The sequence below is a fragment of the Ictalurus punctatus genome, chromosome 10 (assembly GCF_001660625.3).
Source record: "Ictalurus punctatus breed USDA103 chromosome 10, Coco_2.0, whole genome shotgun sequence".
In the NCBI taxonomy this organism is placed as follows: Eukaryota; Metazoa; Chordata; class Actinopteri; order Siluriformes; family Ictaluridae; genus Ictalurus; species Ictalurus punctatus.
Genome location: NC_030425.2, coordinates 13764635 through 13781447, shown reverse-complemented (window position 1 = coordinate 13781447; position 16813 = coordinate 13764635). Strand labels below are relative to the sequence as shown.

The window sequence follows — 16813 nt, the reverse complement described above, 5'->3', positions numbered from 1 at the left end:
TATTTCCTATTTTCTATTAAAGCAGTTTAACTGAATTCATTAACCCATTGGCAGCCTCAACATCTGCTTAGCTGCAGTGTGGAAGATGAATTACTATAGCACTTAGAATTAAACTCATACATTTGGGTTAACAGGAAGTCAGTATTCTGTTGTTGTTTTTTTTAAATATAGCAAAGCAAAATAGTTTTTTAAATTTAATTTGTAAATAAGATGTCACCAAATATATGGTTTGAATTCTGTGCTTCAATGCTATCTATGATTCTTACAGAAACCAGACAAAACAATCATTCAAAATTCTCATATAAAGTGGTATTAAGACTTTATTCAGAACTTATAAGAGTTTCAAAATGAGTACATTGAGTAATTTCTGACTGCAACTGTAATGGTCTCTTGAGACAGTATTATGGTAAAGAAGGAATGGGGTCCCTTTCCAGTTAACCATCTGTGCACTGGTGATCTTCCCATGAGGAGTTGCACGCCAAATGCATCAAGTTTGTCCTTTCCACAGGGCGGTTTTCAAAACAAACTGTCATGAATCCATGGGATGACGCCACTAACTCCCAGCAGGCTGCAGGAGAGGATTGGGAATGGAAATGGAAATGGCTGTCTAAGAGGATATCTAGCTCAAGGTGAAATTAAATGCAGGGTTTACAGATATTTCAGTACATCTACTTCTATTGCCTGAAAAACAGAGACAGATGTAAATTTATAAAACTTTTAGATAGACCATAACGATTCTTGCCTAAGTGTTTATGAAAGATAACACTATTAACATACTGCACTGAAAAAGTGGCTTCTCGAGAAAGAACTTCTGTGATGCTGCCTTCAGATTGGTCTAAAATAAGGAACATTAGAAGACAGCTGTCCTCATGTCACCTTCTTGATAATGCAAACACTGTGTATCTAATAAGCCTCCTCTCAAATGGAGCACTGCGATAGTGATAATATTTTGAATTCATAACAATACTATCTTTGCTAAATACTACAAAGCAGCCAGCACATGCTTCATTAAGACAATTAAATCTCACAGCTACAGTAATTACAGTAATACAGTAGTTAAGCATAACTATAATAGTTATCATAACTAATGTTACCTCTCCAGTAGAGCTATTTGATTTTATTGGCTAGCCAGGTTCACTAACAAACTAACATTAGTTAGTAACATTACTAACTAACATTAGTAAAGGTATTATGTAAATAAAACAAAATGATAGTTTTAGCCTACTATTAATTTTCTTTTGTGGAAATTTGTAGCCAAGGTCACTAGCCTCTGTTAGCCCTCATGCTCACAACTGGACTGGGAGTGAAATAGATTTCTGATTTTACCTGAATGCATATAGCTTCTGTCTCAAAGTTTTGCAAATATGATGCAAAAAGTGAGAATATATTTTCTACTTACAATTGGATCTTTCACTGGCGAGTATCTCTTCACAACCTGGCCTTTTCGGTCAATGAGGAACTGCACAAATCACACATCAGACATCATTGTCAATTTTTTCTGCGCTAAAAGAGCATTTAAGATAAGATAAGAAGATGTACCTTTAATGATCCCCCATAATTGAAATTCAAATTGACAAAGCAGCACAAGTAGGATGAGTAACATGAAAGAAAGAAAGAACAAAAGAAAGAATGAAAGAAAGAAAAAAAGAAAGAAAATAAATAATTTCCATAAATACCTATACAACAGAAATAATAGAAGCAATAAAACAGATCTGTGTGTATGTGCATATGCTAAAGTTCTAATTGTATATGAACATGTGCAATATCATCTGTATTTATATACATGTGCAAGATCTGTGAAATGACAAATAACTGTTGAGTGTGTGGTTCTGTGAGACTCGGTGAATGCTCCTGAGCCTCCTCAGCTCAGCATAGAGAGGATGAGACAGATTGTCCATGATAGCTTTCAGCTTCCCTCTCATACTCTTCTCAGTCACTTACTCCACCCTGTCCAGTTCCATCCCTACCACAGAGATGGCCTTCCTCACCAACTTGTTCAGTTTCTTGGCACCGCAAGTCCAAATGCACCTACCCAGCACACCACAGCAAAAAGATAACACTGGCTACCACAGACTGGTAAAACATCCATAGGAGCCAATGCACACATTAAGGGACCTGAGCCTCTTTAGAAAGAACATCCTGCTCTGTCCTTTCTTATAGAGGGCCTCAGTGTTGTCTGGCCAGTCCAGTTTGTTACTGAGTTGCACCCCTAGGAACTTGTAGGTGTCCACAATCTCCACTCCCTCCCCCCTTATGGTGACAGGGGTGGGGGGCCGCTTGCACCAGTCCATCACCAGCTCCTTGGGTTTCCCAATGTTGAGCTGGAGGTGGTTGTTGTCGTACCATCTTATAAAGCTCTCGATCAATTTATTATCTGTGATACACCCAACAATGGAGGAGTCATCTGAAAACTTCTGTAGGTAGCACGTTCCAGAACTGAACAGAAGTCAGCGGTGTAGAAGTTGAACAAAAATAGAGACAGTAGAGTTCCCTGGGGTGCTCCAGTGTTGCTAGTCACCACGTCTGACAAACAGCCTTGCAGCCTGACATACTGCGGCCTACCAGTGAGGTAGTCTGTAATCCAGGCCACAAGATCCTGGTCCACCTGCATCACAGAAAGCTTCTCATCCAGCCAGAGTGGCTGAACCATGTTAAAAGCACTAGAGAAATCAAAGAACATGATCCTCACAGTGCTTTGTGGCCTCTCCAGGTGTGTGTAAGCTCTTTAAAGCAGGTAGATGATGGCATCCTCCATACCAATATCACCCTGGTATGCAAACTGCAGGGATACAGGCAGTTATGTACCATGGGCCTGAGATGCTGCAGAGCCAACCTCTCAAGGGTCTTTATTACATGTGATGTTAAGTTGAGAGCACTGGGACGTCCTTTCTTGGGCACAGGGACTATGCAGGATGTCTTCCAGATCTTAGGTACCTTCTTCAGGATCTGGAAGAGGTTAAAAAGATGACGAAACACTCCTGCCAACTGCTCTGTACACACATTAAGCACCCTTGGGTTGATGTTGTCAGGTCCTCTGGCCTTGTTAATTAGTTAGTTGACGTTTCACCTGGCTGGTCATGATTGTGATGACTGGGGTGGTTGAAGATATGGCGAGGGTGGGGATATGGGGAGGAGATGATGGTGGTGGTAATGCTGTCTTCCTGGGTGTAGGATGTGTATTAGGGATGTAACGATATCAACAATCTAGTAGTCGGTACCGATACCACCAAAAGTACACGATACTTGATACCAAAGTTGATACCATGATGTGGTATAAAAAATTTTTTTAAAAATTAAATTAAAAAACTCTCCTGGAGGACATCCATTTCTGGCTGATACTGGCAAAGAGAGAGAGAGAGAGGAAGAGAGGTGGGTATTTTAGTTATCAAACACTGGCTGACAATGAGTCTCCGGAGGTGCACTCCTAATCGCATGTGCGCACACACCCACCCCTTATACTCTGAATGCAAGCATTAGTTTAAATTCACTGATATGGTGGCAGGCCAAAACGATATATTAAAAGCATGAACATTTGAATAATTATTAGTGACATGAGGCTACATTTAGCTGACAGGACACGGGCTGAATGGCGATGCATGGAGGCCCATTCGGAGGTAGTTTATAACACTGCAATGCGTTAGCGTCTTTAACAAATAACAAGCTATCGCAAGCATTACATGGAGCATAACGTTAGCTGGTTTCACGGCCACAATGCCAACTGCCTCAAATATAATATAGGACCGTCTTTCAGGTGCTTCGACAAATTCCAAGTGTTTCCTCGCTTTGTTTGAAATGAACGATAGCATCGGCTGCACACCGGAAACCGATACTAGCTTTCCTCTCAACGAGTCGGGGCAGAACTAAACTTGTTAAGCTAAGCTAATCTTCTGTAGTTTTTCCCGTGTGCTTGTAGGCGTTCCTCTTCTTCTTCACCACTTGTGGACCGACTAAAAGACTTGGACGTATTTGCTTCCCCCTTCAGGTCCGGAAGAATCGCAACCTCGGTACTTTTGGTACTTTCGTTACAAACCGTCACATTTTAAGAATGTTGGTACCGACTTGGTACCGAAGTATCGGTTCTCGTGACATTCCTAATGTGTATTGATGTCATTTTCTGTCTTTGCATTGTCTGCTGCTGAGAAGAGGCGGACTGTGGCTGTCATTCCCCAAGTTTGTGGTGGCGCCGCAGGAAAGCCTGTGAAGGAGGGATGCCATGTCTGCAGGTCCGCAGCAGTTGAATGAATGACGTCATAAGCACACCACTGAAAATGGTGGAATGTAAACAATAACAATGGTGACTGAAAACTCCCGGGGCAGATAGTATGGCCTCAACCCGATGGCCAGCAGCTCAACATCAGACGTGCAGATTGTTGCCTTCGTAATAACATGCCCTGGGCTACACCATTTGGAGTTAACAAAGATAGCAAGTCCTCCACCCAATTTCTTGCCGCTCTATTTCTCCCTGTCCACCTGAACTAGTGAGAAGCCGGCTAGTCCCAGTGAACAGTCAGGTATTTTCCTGTTCAGCCATAACCCGCTGCACTCCAGGTGCCCTGATAGTTCATCCTACCTGTCAGATTGTCCTACCAGGGCTTACTACAGTGTAAGAGAAGACGTTATAGTCTTGTAGATATGTTACATAGGTGTGTTGTTATATGTTTAATTGATCATTTCTACCTGTACTGTTTTGCCTTAAGTCACGTTTTTTCCTTTTGTTTTTTTTTTTTAAAGTAAGATCATGAGACATGACATAGCAGTTGTACTGTCCCTCAAATTAATTAAATTAAATAGGCACATACCTTGGTGAAATTCCATTTGATTCCACTGGGAAAACACAAAAGACACATTTTAGCCACCAGGTTTATATTATAGCCATTATACTGTGTCACTTTGAAGTGAAAAACAAAGCTTGACTCAGTATTTTGTCCACTGTTTAATGAAGAGGACTGTAATGTCTTTGCACATTTTAACAAGAGTTACTTTCCTCCAGTCATGGTCATGGGGTTTCTTTTTTATCTTTTGTGCAGTGATGATTTATTAATTTATATTTGCTTTAGTTTTACAGTTGCTCTTCCCTATTGATCACATACTTCTCATCCAGCCTACTCAGAGGTATTTCCTTTTGATTTGCCCCTTCTAATGTTTCTTCACACGGGCAGCTGTGGCTCAGGTGGTAGAGCGGGTTGTCCACTAATCGTAGGGTTGGCGGTTCCTTGCATTGCAGCTCTGCTACCATTGGTGTGTGTGTGAATGGGTGAATGAGACACAGTGTAAAGTGCTTTGGATAAAAGTGCTATATAAGTGCAGACCATTTACCATTCTTCCTTCCCAAGGGGCTTTCCTCCAAATCACAGGTGTCAAACATACAGCTAATCTAAGTTTCTAATCTAGCCCACCAATTGAATTTAGAATCAGTGTTCAAAAAGAAAATAAATAAAAATAATGTGCCCTAAGACAGCGATACATAGATACGATACATCTCTATGTGTCTAAATGGAAAACACATTCACCTGCTTTTATAATAGGCCTGAATAGTGCTGACTTACTTTCCTAGGAATCCTTTGCCATTGGGTTGCGCCTTCATCCACTTCCACAGGTCATGAGCTTCTTGTCCGTTTACTTTGATCTTACTGAATAAATCAAATTGCACATTGTAGGATTTGACATGGTGTTTGATCTGTGCATGGGTGCCAGGTTCCTGATTAATAGAGAGGAAAAAACAGTCACTAGCATCTAAACAAATAATTAGCATTATACTTATTGTACACTAATATATATATATATATATATATATATATATATATATATATATATATATATATATATATAAGTGCAGTAATACCAAGTGCAATAGTGTTTTTTGTGCTCTGACATTTTCTGCTCATGTTTTCTTTTTTTAACACTTCGCACTTGTTTACAAATTCTCCGCTTGATTTCCCAAATGTTCCAGTTCGAGTTTCTTGTAAATGAGGGTGGGCTTTAGCGTCACCAATGGTCCACAACAACTCCTCCTCTAGCCAATCAATCGAAGAGGGGAGTTGACGTCATCCCACTGCGACTCATGGCTGTTGTGTTCATAGACATACATAGACGCCGCACTGGCCTGGTGCTGCTTTCAATGGCTTATGGTCTACGTGGAGTACAAAAAAAAGTTCTGTCTCCAGTTACTTAGAATCTCTATAGATATATACAAAGAGAGTGTGTGTGTGCATATATAAAGACCTTCTTTGTTTAAACGGCTGCAAATACTGTCTGAAGGTTACTCATACTATTTCTATCATCTAAACATATAGCAGAAATAGTGATTTCGATTTCAGCCGCTATTTTGCTTCCTTCCTCCCAGTGATAAGCGGGTATCTGAAATGGGAAGTTGTGCAGCGCCACCTTGTGTACCGGAGTATTTCTGCTTTTCAATAAGCGCCATCTACTGTTAGGGAGTGAATTTACACTTTCTTTCCGTTCGTTGCGGAGTTTAACACGTGGGTGTGAACACAACAAAAACAGCGCTATGAGAAAATCATCCCTGTGTGAACCAGCAAAAATGCCTCAGAAATAATGAAATTAAATATTTTTGCATTAAAAAAATACTAAAGAGAAGTAAACAGTAATAAATTAAACAACCTAAATATTTGTTGTGATGACCCTTTGATAAAAAAAAAAAATAGTAGTCACAGGTAGAATTAGTGCAGTTTTACATGGAAATGATCTGTAAGTTTTATTGAGCATGTTGCAGAACCAGTCACCGTTCTTCTGGAGACTTTGAGTGTCACACTTGCTTCTTATATTTTGCAGCAAAACACAGCAGCCTTCATTGTGTTTTTTTGTCTGAAAAGTGGTCTCTTATGCTGCTTTCTTGACTGTCATACAAATATTTTTCTGTATCATTTAATTTTGTGCTTGAAAACTAATGTTTGGGAATCTAAAATGTTTTTGTATTGACTCGATAAAGTAGAAGTCATCAAATAAAAAAATCTATAACAAAGTTTGTACTAAAACAATAGTGTGCCTAAAACTTTTGCACAGTAAGAGAGAGAGAGAGAGAGAGAGAGAGAGAGAGAGAGAGAGAGACTCTTTCACACAGTAACAGGTGTTAATTATTAAATAATTATAAACAATGATATTAATGCTTTCACAGCAGCATTTCCAAGGCACTGTTAGACACTTAAACATGGCCCTTATCACTCAACTGCTCAGCTTGGAGTGGGTTTTGCCCCACTACTAAGTCATCTGCCACATGAATAAATCACATTTTAAGATGAAGTCATTGATTTGAAAAGCCATAGTATTAGCTCAAGAAAAGGGATATTGTTAAAGGGTGTTCTCATACTGATCAAGTCTTATATCTTTAAGCCTATCTGTAGTTTATTGTAAAGTCAGTAAGTGTGATATGTAACCCATAGGCTGTAGCATAGAAGCAATGAAGGAAAAAAAGGGGGGGGGGGAGGGGTTGCCATATTTTATGTAGTTTTGTTTCATCATCCCTACTCTTCACCCACCTCAGCGCCCAACAAGTGGAAGCACAGAGCCACGGACAACCACCGGGTATGCATCAAAGATATGGGAATGATATACTCGTGTAAGCACATCAGGGATTTGCATTACTCAGTTGACAATCAGCCAACACCTTCTGAACTTCTGCAAATTGTAAAATTATTATAAAATTCCTAGCACAAGTCTTGACTAGCCGGTTGGTTGGAACGGGTCCTTATGACCTCCAATCTAAGAGAAATTGGAGCCAAAGTATTGTGTTGGAGCTGGGACAGCCGACATATGCCTCATTCCTCAAATACCAGGATCTATTCTTCCTCTGACAGGGGTTGCAACTATGGCATAACAAGTTTCCGTATTGTTTGACTCGTATGATCAATAGGGGGTGCTATGGACCTATTCCACCCCCAGTCCTCTTGGGGACTCTTATGGTGGGAGGAGAACTGACCTTGACAAAGTCTCACTAACACTGAGATATGCAACAGTTAATCTACAGACTGAATAATGTGTGTGATTTTGGCCTAGTTACACAAATGTACAGTAAAGGAAATTGTAAAAATGTATTTGTACTAGCTCTACCTTATTAACTTATTACTGAAGTATACAGCAGTTGCTCCCTTCATACATATACAGTACTGTATATTCCTCATTTTAAGATGTTTATTGTTTTCTCACTATTTACTCATGAAGCCTGAGGACTACAAAATTAAGAATGAAATGAAAATTTGAAGCATGTATAAAGGCATCATACCTGGTTGCCAAACTGATTGCATGGGAAAGCCAGGATGGATAAACCTCTCTCAGCGTACTTGGCGTGCATCTGTGCAAACTGAGAGTAGTTCACTGGGGCTTTGGCTCATTGGGTGGCAACGTTGGTGATGATAACCACCTTGCCTCTACAGAAAAAATAAAGACAACAAAGTGTGGTGAAGTTGAAACCTTAATTATAGATTATTCTCCCGCTTATCAACAGAATTATTCTGTATTTGTATTATGTTCTTCCATTTGATTTCTGTTTTGACTTCAGCTTGTAAGGCTGGTGTGAAGAGATCTGAACCTGGAGAGAACTGTTCTCTGAGGACCAAGGACTCTTATGAGAATTAACACTTGAAAGCTCTCCCACAGAATTAGCATCTTCATCTGAGATAACACATCACACTGAGTGGAGACTGGAAGATCACACCTCACTATATTGCTTCTCTCTCTCTCTCTCTCTCTCTCTCTCTCTCTCTCTCTCTCTCCACACACCCTTCTCTCTCTCGCAGTGTTAAGATCACCTTAAACTCACCCAAGGTCTATATGCATTTCATGGTATGCTTAATGTGAATAAGAGGTTAAGTATACATGTATAGTATCATTCAAAAGGTCTCCGTGTGTCTGGAAATCTGGTCTCATTCCCTCAGCAGCAGTTCAAATCACTATTAAGATCTAGAGAAAAATATTGCATGCCGTTAAAGGCATACCCTCCCCAGGTCCCTCACACAAATGACCTCCTGTATGTAAATAAGTTACATCCTTCCACAGAAATCAAAGAAATCACAAATGCCAACTGACCTCCTGAATAGTGGGCCCAAAATACAATTCTAATCACAAACACCATTTGGTGAACCTACAGCGTATCTGGGTATTTAGAAAGAACTCGCCAAACATTCAGGGACTCTGTAGACAGATCTCCCACACAATTGTTGTGTGTTGTTTCACTGCCAGGAAAACATCTCTAATTCTCTTTTTTGTGTTTTATGTGATGTTTATATATAATTTATTACTGTTTGTTATCTTTTGAATTATTATTGAAATTACCTGGTTAAAAAAATTGTTATATTTGAATTTATTCTGAACTACCCTGAAAATAGTGTCTCTAGTAGATTACGTTAAATCCATGTTACTGCAAATCTGCGACCAGGTTAGTACAGGCTAAAATCCAGGTTTAGGTGGAACATAGGGGCACGCCAACTGAGCTTTTAGAGTCCAGGTTAACGACTTGGCTTTAGTTAAGTGTACTTAGACTGTAAAGACTAAAAGGAATTTACATTTAGAACAACATAGTGTTGACTGACCAGTCTAAATAGGGTGAGCTTTAACCTCTGATTATTGTAATATTATTCTAGTTAAATGTACATGGTAAACCATGGCATGATTAGACAAAGCTACTATTATAGAGAAGTAAAATTGGTCGACTTGTTCAGATAGCTAGTAGTGGTCATGACTAGACGTATCTCTATCTGACTAGAGATAATGTTATTCTAATTAAGTGTGTACAGATCCATGGGGACCAAAGAAAGTACTTTTTAGACTAAAGGCAAGCATGGGTGGCCATCTGTATAGTACTAGTCAATTACCGCTGGCTAATGACCCAGACTGGTGAATTTGTGACGGAGATCTGCATACACGGCCGGCGCAACACTCTGAGCAACATGGAATCCCGAATGAATGAGCAGCACAATCTAAGTAAAGGGTTAAACAGGATAATCAAATGTCGAGATAAATTTAATGATAGGGATTAGAATTTTAATATCTCAGATAATTCATTAAATTAAACACGCATCTTTAGCATTGCGGGGAAGTCAGGGACAGTGCCCAAGGAGTGGCAGACTGGGGTGGTGGTTCCCCTGTTCAAAAAGGGGGACCAGAGAGTGTTCGCCAACTATAGGGGTATCACACGTCTCAGTCTCCCTGGTAAAGTCTACTCCAGGGTGCTGGAACAGAGGGTTCGGCCAGTAGTCGAACCTCGGATTGAAGAGGAACAATGCGGATTCCGTCCTGGTAGTGGAACAATGGACCAGCTCTTTACTCTTGCCAGGATCTTGGAGGGGGCCTGGGAGTATGCCCATCCGGTCTACATGTGTTTTGTGGATTTGGAGAAGGCATATGACCGGGTCCCCAGGGGTCTCCTGTGGGAGGTGTTGAAGGAGTATGGGGTGAGGGGTTCCCTTCTTAGGGCTATCCAATCGCTGTACTCCCAAAGCGAGAGCTGTGTCCAGATGCTCGGCAAAAAGTCGGACTCATTCCAGGTGTGGGTTGGTCTCTGCCAGAGCTGGGCTTTGTCACCAATCCTGTTTGTGATATTCATGGACAGGATATCGAGGCGTAGTCATGGTGGGGAGGGGTTGCAGTTTGGTGACCCGATGATCTCATCGCTGCTTTTTGCAGATGATGTGGTCCTGATGGCATTATCTGTCTGTGACCTCCAGCACTCACTGGATCAGTTCGCAGCTGAGTGTGAAGCGTCTGGGATGACGATTAGCACCTCTAAATCTGAGGCCATGGTTCTCAGCAGGAAACCAATGGAGTGCCTACTCCGGGTGGGGAATGAGTACTTAACATAAGTGAAGGAGTTCAAGTACCTCGGGACTTGTTCCCGAGTTAGGGGACATGCGAGCGGGAGATTGGCCGCAGAATCATTGCAATCGCTTTACCGCACCGTTGTGATGAAAAGAGAGCTGAGCCAGAAGGCAAAGCTCTCGATCTACCGGGCAATCTTCGTTCCTACCCTCACCGATGGTCATGAAGGCAGGGTGGTGACTGAAAGAACTAGATCGCGGGTATAAGTGGCCAAAATGGGTTTTCTCAGGAGGGTGGCTGGCCTCTCCCTTAGAGATAGGGTGAGAAGCTCGCTTATCCAAGAGGAACTCAGAGTAGAGCCGCTGCTCCTTTTGTGTTGAAAGGAGCCAGTTGAGGTGGTTCGGGCACCTGTTAAGGATGCCCCCTGGGCGCCTCCCTAGGGAGGTGCTCCAGGCATGTCCAGCTGGGAGGAGACCTCGGGGAAGACCCAGGACTAGGTGGAGAGATCATATCTCCACACTGGCCTGGGAACTCCTTGGGATCCCCCAGTCAGAGCTGGTTAATGTGGCTCGGGAAAGGGAAGTTTGGGGTCCCCTGGTGGAGCTGCTGCCCCCGCGACCCGATAACGGATAAGCGGTTGAGTGTGGATGGATGGATTAATTAAATGGAGTCAGATATTTCAATCATAAACTAAAGCACTCATTTAACCTTCGGCTGCACCTATCTTTTGTTATAGGAGAGCAGTGGGCTACTGTAAGTAATTAACCCTTTATATTTTAGCCCTACGAGCTTGTACTTATTGATCTCCTGTACACATATATTTACTTCATGATTTACTCTCTGTTATATTTTTGAGGTTACAGTGCCCCCGGATGTGATGTGATGTTTTCCTTTTATCACACCCTCAAGATTTTATTTTCTGATTTCTTGGCACTGTAGAAGATACCAGTTTAAACCAGCGTTAGGTTGCACCTGCAGTCTAGTAACTTTGTGTAACCCTAACTTTACTCGTCCTTTGTTAGATTGATGTCATCATATACCAGAAAGATGTGGATCATGTGCTAGAATTCTGCAGTATATGAAGTAAAGTGTATGTGATTTTAAGTCAGTCTGAGAGTGTATACTCTCTCTCTCTATCTCTCTAAAAAAAAAAAAAAGTTGCTACTTTTAAATGTAGTAGCATGTAAATGATAATGTTTTTACTGATGAAATTAAGTTCCTGTCCTGTTTTCAAGTGAAAAGTAAGTTTTATTAATTATCTAAAACTGTTAGAAGAGATTTTTTTTTCTTTTAGCAAATCAACTATGCTGTTTTGGTTTGTATATTAGTATGTCGCCTACCTGTATTTTTCCAGAGACACTTCGTTGCCATCGATATCTGTGACAGTGAAGTCATAAATAGACGTGGCTGTTTTCCAGTCCTCCACCTGTGCAGACGGGAAAGAAGAAAGAGAATCACCTCAGTCACTATGTCTGATCATGACATTTTCTAATACCCGAAAGAAGCACTAACACCATCCAAGACACTTTATCAGAGAATACCCAGTAGCACGGACTGACTGTGTACACACACAGTATTTTTTACTAGATCGAATTGAGTGCAGAAGTTCACACTCCATGTGTTCTGGGTGAATGTATATTTTATGATTTATCTCCAAAAATGTGGGTACATCCTGCAATGACAACAGTTTTGGCATGACCCTGAAGGTCTGAAAACCTGATAAGAAGAAGGCAGTATATTAGTACAGATGTGTGAGGGAAATTGGGGTGTTTTTTTATTCACTATAAATATCAGAACATACACTATAACAACATTTTTGTTACTTACGATAATGAAACAATGTCTGTGAAATGTAACACACTAAATGTATGGTTTTTATCATTTAAATGTCTTTGTCTTCTTGATTTTGGTCTAAATGTATACCAACTTTTGCCTTCAACTGGACAATATGGAAAATTCAAAAAACAAAAAGAGTCATTTGAAAATTCAGTTCTCCCTGTACTATATTCAAAACATACCAACCAAAACACATCACAACCATAGTATAAAGAGACTGTTTGAACACAATGACTTTGTGAAATATTGAGTGTTATCACCATACCAAGCGTTTGTACCCTGTTCCTCGTTTTGATTCATGTTCTTTGATCTTGTTTCTTGTTTCTGGTTTCTCATTCTCGATTCTTGCCTTGCCTAGTTTATGCCTGCTTGCTGATCGCCTGACCCATTGCCTGTTTTTGACCATGCTATTGTCTCATGATTTGGATTTGTCTGCCTGCCTCTCTTTATTAAAAGCTCTTATCTGCACTTGTATCCGTCCTAACCTCCATTACGTCCACAACGTGACACTCTGGCAGTGTGCGCACACACATATGTTATTGTGGCTTCTTTATTTTTCCTATTTTTCCCTAAAATGTTACGGATTGTTTTTCATGTAATTTTTATATTTTGAATTTCACATTGAGGGTGCAAAAAGTTGACATGATTGATCTTAGTTTAATTTTTTTTTTTTTACATAACAAAAAACCTGTCATTTTAACAGGGGTGTGTAGACTTTTTGTATTGACTGTAAACATGTGCCTTGATGATAAAACAAGTTTCAGAGCTGCACACTCAATAGTATTTTTTCATACTGGCAACTGTGATTTCCTCTTTTAGAGGTAAAAAGGAGTGTTGCTTTGATATTGAAAGTTCTTTTTTATGCATTCGCCTGTGATATTTATTTTCTGCTAAAAAAAATTCTCTCAGCTAAAAACAGTTTCATATAGTGCAGTGTGAAGCTTTGCTGTGTCAGACCTCGACGGTCCAGTGTTTGGTCTTGTGCTCGGGTTACTGTCTGCGTGGTGTTTTACATGTTCTCCCCATGTAAGATGAATAAATGGGAAAAAAAATCGGTTTCCTCCTCCAGCAAACCAAAGGAAAGCCAGAATCCAATACAGTTTTGGAATTTAAGTGTTTAAGTCTATTACACATTTACCATCATACTGGATTTGGCAAGACTTGGAACAAACATCCATTTAGACAGCAAAATTGAGGAACTTTTTTAAAGCTGGAAGTCACGCATTAACTGATTGCTCTCTTCTCTGTTATCAAGATTATTCAGTGAGACTGCAGGACGATCCATCACTTTCATTTACATTTATGTCATTTAGTAGAAGCTCTTATCCAGAAAGACTTTATAGAAATGTTTTGTAGTTCCATCAAAAACATTCTCATGCTAGTACACATAGGTCAGTGTCTAAGAATACCATCAAACTTTTAAAGACCACTACCACTAGAATAGTTTTTTAATGGGTGATGAGATCAAAACAACAAAATTCCAAGAACTCTGAATTTCACCTGTAGCATTCTTAAAAATGTCATTTATAAATGTACGTGATTACCTTGAAAAACAACTTTTATGGCATGTTTACCTGTACTGACATAAGAAGACATGAAACTGTTTACTCCAAACTCCCTTATAATTGAGGTCTCTGTGCAGTTGTTGGATAAATAAACATTTACAATTACTTTCACTTTCTGACATTGGGAGTAAACCAGTGAAATATTTTTCTGGTCACTTTCTCTCTCGTTTTGTTAATGGTGTCCTTGTGCAATCAGGTGCAGACTAACTATACTACTACGTGTACAATCACATTTCTTCCCTTTGGAAAAGTAGTTTAATCTCTAATAGGACAAATGATACCGAATTAGAGCCTAATTAAAATTATATTTGAGGAATTCCTAAAAGTGTTTACAAATATGTTTTTATATATACATAAAATGTGTGTTTGTGTGTGTTGACCCTGCAACAAGTGCCCTTAGACTGCCATTATAAAGTATAAACAGGTTTTCTGTTCTTTTCTCATTACAGCAAAAGACCTCTAGTATAAATATGAGAATTGTTGTGCATTTGTTCTTACAATAAATGCTTTAAACATTTTTTTCCACAGAAATAATTTTCAGCATGTATCATTGGTAGTAATTCCCTGCAGTCTCACCCACTGAAAGTTGAATTAAACAGAATGCACTAACCTCTTTCTGTTTTCTGAAAGCCATCAGTCAGTTCAGGATAATATCAGATGCAGGAAGAAACACAGACAATGAGTGCACTGTAAGTGAACTTCAGCACTGGGAAGTTATTAGTCTACTCTGATGCTCATTTTGCACCAGGTATAGCTCCTCCCTATGAAAAACAGAAGTAGCAAATAGAATCGAAAGTCTTTCACTGTTCTGCATTTGAAAACACCAAACAAACAGCAAATGAACTGTGAGTGAGTGCTCAGTACTGCTGGGAATATGCTCCAGTTACATTTTATTCAGGCGCATGCACAGATAGCCAGCCTAACTTAGACAATGGCCCTCCATTAAGCTTAACAACAAGCAAGCTAGTCTGATGACATAAAATAGCATCGTGACAGGGTCGGAAATGCCACCAAAATTAATAAAAATTCCCCCAAAATTCAAGATATGAATTGTCCCGTATGAGTTCTTGTTTTTAAAATAAAATAAAATAAAATAAACAAACAAATAAACAAACAAATATATATATATATGTATATATGTAACATAATATAGTTAAGCAATGTCACATGAGCAAGAGTGTTGTTTTCCGAATATCAGCGCGATTGCAAATGTGATATTCATTCACAATGTGATAGTTCTATAAACAAGAAGTTAATATTAAGTTACAATCTTTAGACACAGTATTGTCAATCTTGACAATTTTGGCTCTATTTCACCAGATAAAATAGTTCCAAACAAAGCAGAACTGTTGCGTCTCCCAGCAACACAGAGTGGTGTTTTTGAACGAATCGGGTGAGTCAATGACTACGTTTACACGCACATCAATACAATATTAATCAGAATTTGGCAATATCCTGATTAGTATTGAGTCACGTAAATGCCACAATTTGATTCAGATTAAGACGGTATTCTGATTCTCACTCCTGGAATATGTCTGTTTTAAATGGGAATTTATTGCGTGTAAACACTTTATTCAGAAAATCCACTGAAAGGAGATATATGTGCATGCTCAATCCGCAAGGAATTGTGGGTGCTAACAGATGCTTAGCTGTAGGCTAGGTATTTAGGAATGGCAACTCAGGCAAGCTTACAACAACCATGTACTGTATACAGGAATATTCCAATGCCTGTACACATATAAACATCATATTCGGAATATGGCTGCAACCCGGATATAGACCATAAACTTGCTTCACTAGTCACTTGCTTTGTTCATGAATGAATCAGCCATTTTTAAATGAATCAGTTAAATGAACTATTTAATGACTCACTTACCTGTATTAAGACACAGACTTGCCCTCACCTAATGGCGGCTTTAGTTTCATATATAAAAGTATAATTTAATGATTAAATATCTTGGTTATTTTATTTATTCAGAGAACAGCCTTTTAAATATTTGTGTAAAGATTTGGTGATTTTGAATGGTTATTTATTGTATAGACCACTAAAGCATGCACAGTGTGGCATTGTTTTCTTTGTTGTTGCCTGTTTCTGTGATAGCCTATATGGAGAAACATGTCTCTTTGTGAATAGGTAAACTTTCTAGAAGTCTGTTCAGTATTAAACATCTGCATGAGTGTATGGATATTAAAATAAATAAATAAATAAATATGTAAATAACTAAAAGATGTTCTACAGTATGTAACTTTATTTTTTAAAATAAATAATTATGATAGGTGCCCTTTTTTCGCTTGAGCACCTGTCACCCAAAATGTCTGTGCACGACCCTGAGTTTGTTCATAAAAATTTTTAAGGGTGCCAATAATTGACACACATGGTTTTGTTAATAATATATTCTTAGAATGAATTTAACTTAATTACAGGTCAGATTTCACTCAGTGAGATTTGCAGTGAGAGATTACATTTTTAATAACCTTAGGGTGCCAGTAATTCTGCATCTCACTGTGTTAAAAGACAGAATGATGTGCTTACTCAAATCTTTGTGTCAGCTGCTATTTGGCACAGTCATGAAAGATTTTTTCCCAACATCACAATTTAAGGACTAAAATAAAAGTGAAAGCAGAAAATGAATTTACAGTCA

General features: G+C 39.2%; 1 pseudogene across 2 annotated transcripts; it reads right to left on the bottom strand.

The window, feature by feature from the left end:
• Window positions 1-302: 302 nt before the first annotated feature.
• On the bottom strand, window positions 303-14988 carry LOC108271044 (phospholipid hydroperoxide glutathione peroxidase-like; annotated as a pseudogene). Of its 2 annotated transcripts, XR_006983148.2 has the most exons (8): window positions 14782-14988; window positions 12111-12196; window positions 8240-8384; window positions 5547-5698; window positions 4800-4824; window positions 1400-1459; window positions 778-835; window positions 303-681 (listed from the first exon to the last, which is right to left on the bottom strand). The product of XR_006983148.2 is annotated as a phospholipid hydroperoxide glutathione peroxidase-like, transcript variant X1 (transcript). The 2 variants fall into 2 exon arrangements; XR_001813791.3 differs by lacking the exon at window positions 778-835 and having other exon boundaries at window positions 14782-14935.
• Between the last annotated feature and the right edge of the window lie 1825 nt (window positions 14989-16813).